The sequence below is a fragment of the Anoplophora glabripennis genome, unplaced genomic scaffold (genome assembly GCF_000390285.2).
Source record: "Anoplophora glabripennis isolate ALB-LARVAE unplaced genomic scaffold, Agla_2.0 scaffold494, whole genome shotgun sequence".
In the NCBI taxonomy this organism is placed as follows: Eukaryota; Metazoa; Arthropoda; class Insecta; order Coleoptera; family Cerambycidae; genus Anoplophora; species Anoplophora glabripennis.
Window position 1 is genome coordinate 125,412 of NW_019416714.1, and position 3,479 is coordinate 128,890.

The 3,479-nt window shown below is 37.2% G+C and overlaps 1 long non-coding RNA gene across 1 annotated transcript; it reads right to left on the bottom strand.

The window, feature by feature from the left end:
* Positions 1-2,263: 2,263 nt before the first annotated feature.
* On the bottom strand, positions 2,264-2,618 carry LOC111691866. Its single transcript, XR_002763075.1, has 3 exons — positions 2,525-2,618; positions 2,450-2,463; positions 2,264-2,381 (listed from the first exon to the last, which is right to left on the bottom strand). It is a non-coding gene; the product is annotated as an uncharacterized LOC111691866 (long non-coding RNA).
* Positions 2,619-3,479: the final 861 nt, after the last annotated feature.

The window sequence follows — 3,479 nt, forward strand, 5'->3', positions numbered from 1 at the left end:
GGTTAAAAACCGATTTCTTCGCATTGCGTTCGCTACCATTGAGTTGTGTACATCTTCTTTTACATCCCAGTACATCCTCTCTGATGGTAGGTGATTATATCCGCTTAGAATAAGAATTCCGATAAAACATCGAAGTTGTGATATGCTTATGTTGGGATCAGCATCATTTTTGAATTGCGAATATCGTTGCGTTTCTTCACACAGGTATTGCAAAATATCGTCATCAAAAAACAATTCAACGCGTGACAAGTCTTTGTATTGAGAATAGTCAGCCTGTGCAAATGTTTGCTGCATGGGTTCCAAATCGCCAGCAATCCACACTGGTTCTTTTTTATATGTAAGGCGATTATTGATCCAGTCCTGATCTGGCATGTCCTGCTGGGCGCCAGTAGTTGATGGCTGTGCTTGGATTTGTGAGGTCGCAGTTGACGACCCTGCCACCTAGAATGACAACAAATGAGACAGGGGACCAACTACTTGCACACTTACTAAAACTTACATTTGTAGTTTGTTCAGCTTCTTCTACCTGTTCGGCAACGTCATTGACTTCCCCAATTCTAATGTTATTTACAAACTTTATTTCCGCTTCTGCTCGCAACTGGCGTCCTGTCAGATTACTAATGGCTCCACCTTCGTCTTCATCCGCAGAATCTTCGTCAGTATCCACATTTACATCAGGTGGTGTTATAAATATTTCATCAACTTGTTGCCCCAGGTCATCGGCATCATTTATCATATCCAGTGCTTCGGATAGTGAAAAACCGGGTCTAAAATAATTGTATATATCTAAGAGTGATTCGAATAGTTACATAAAATAATTTAGCTCCTGAAGTGCCCATGGATACTAGAGGGTATCGGACAATTTTGCGGCATTACAGCTTTTGCTGGGTTTATCGAAACTGTACTTATTTTATAGAGGATTGTTACATGATTCATGTGGAATAGATTGATGTATTCGATTGATGCCCATCGAATGTCCATTATTTCCCACACAACAAAATTCACCATTCAAAAACTATAACGCAGTTACCCCAAACACGTTTGCAGCGCGACTGCACGTGATGCAAATTCAAAGTTGCATATCTGCCGACCATTGGTGGGGGTGATCGCTACTTTAACTTTTANTCGAATGTCCATTATTTCCCACACAACAAAATTCACCATTCAAAAACTATAACGCAGTTACCCCAAACACGTTTGCAGCGCGACTGCACGTGATGCAAATTCAAAGTTGCATATCTGCCGACCATTGGTGGGGGTGATCGCTACTTTAACTTTTATGTATGTGTCGCAATACGTTCCATATCGCAGGAATGTTTTGTGATACCATATGGTATCTCTGGGCGATAATGGGTTAATATCATAATCAAAGGAATCATAATTTTCTAGAAAAGGTACAACGGAAAGAGGTTCTTCAAATTCGACAAATTGAGCTTCTTCAGACATATTATAAATTTGTACAGTAGCATAACCATTGTGGCATGTACTTTTGTAGGCTGGAATGAAAATATCATCTGTTGATTGATATGGAATATATACGTCACCATCGGGAGCGTCAACGGGAATTTTTTTAATTAAAACTTCGTAAGCATTTACAGAATAGTAAGTAACAAATTAAAGTATCCGATCTAGGCGATACATCATTTAACTGTTTTTTCTTGTCTTTGGTGGAAACTATGTCGACAAGGCTTGCAACGTATACTTTTCTCTGGGGCCAATTCATTTTACGCCAAAACTTTTCGAAAATATTTTGTCTGTCTGTTATTCCAGCTACATTTAACATGCTATAGAATATGACCGTGGACTATCGTCTTGTGTTTCGTTCGCGATTGTATGTTAAAAATAATTTGTCAGCCCCGCCTTTGGTATGATTATAATACGTGATTATCTCGGGTTTATTAGCATCTCCAGTTGTAAATATAATGCCGTAATAACGAACCAAATATTGATTCATTTTCCTATGAGGCTTAAATTACTTTTATTTGATATTGTTTAGATACATATATAATATATAATTAATGCATGCAAGGTAACTTTACAAGTTAATAAAAAATAAATTATTTTATAATTTTTTCTTGAGTAAATTTGGGATATATAAAGATTAAGTAAATAGTTATTTTTAATTCCATTAGAAAATAAACAGGATAAAAACACTTACCCTTATAGATTTTTTTATAGCGTCCTAATACGTACACACTTTCCACGTACCTACACAGAATTATTATAAAACCACTTTACACTTTTTATAAATTAAAACTAAGTATAAATTTAATTTTTTATTTTTACTTTTTAAATATAACATATATATCGAGTTCCATCCACCGAGAACCTTCTAATGAAGTGCCTCGGTGGTGGAACTGATGGATCATATGGTCTAATATCTGAAATACAGAAAACAAAAGAAAATATTAGCACAGCTGTTGATTTATTAAAAAATGGTTTTACTTACACGGGCCCTCGTGTCTGAAATATAGAAGATAAGACTATGTTAATAGAACATAAAATAAAAATCTAGATTACTTACGATATTGTTGGATCAACGCAGCCGAAGGCATCGGCTGCTGTGATGTCGGTGATTCTAAAAAATAAAAAAAATATTAAGGTAATGTCGCTATGCTAAAAAATAATAGTTTAAAATAAAAATCTAGATTACTTACGATATTGGTGGATCGATGCAGCCGAAGGCATCGCCTGCTGTGATGTCGGTTATTCTAAAAAAAATATTAAGGTACTGTCGCTATGCTAAAAAATAATAGTTTAAAATAAAAATCTAGATTACTTACGATATTGGTGGATCGACGCAACTGTAATCCTCCACGCTTATATCGCTTACACTGAAAAAAAATACTCTCGTACGCCGGCACCCCGCTGACCGCCGCAGGCTTCCAGCATCGCAGGCCTCCACCGGCCGCCCGCTTCCCCATCCCCGCCCATCGAACGCTTCCGCGTCTCTCGCATACCTACCAAATATATCGCAACTCCGATAGATGAGCGTTGTGGTCTAGTGGGTTGTGCGATTGTCTCGCAATCTGAAGAACCGGGGCTCGATCCTCACAGCTGACATAGCTTTTTTTTTTAAATTATTAATTCTTCGCCAAAAATGAAGTCATCCACTGACTACGTTTCCCGGTCGGGGGTAAAATTGGTCAAAAATTTGCAAAATAAACTTCCATAAGAAAATACATGAGATTTTGGGTCCGTCCACCTATAGTATATCTACTCTTATACACTATCATTTTTGTTCAGTTTAGTATTGTCTGCAAAATGGATGTATGGCTTTATTTCCTGGAAACGATTCCTAGACATACTGGAAGCCACCATCAGTATGGATACGTCCTCATCAACACATCAATACATAGCTTCACGAGGTTGTTTGTGATAACCCCTGATGAGTAATATACCGATAAATATTTTGATTTCATCCTCAGTTGCCACAAATGTATGGTTATTCTTTTGCGCCGCATACATATTCGATTGAT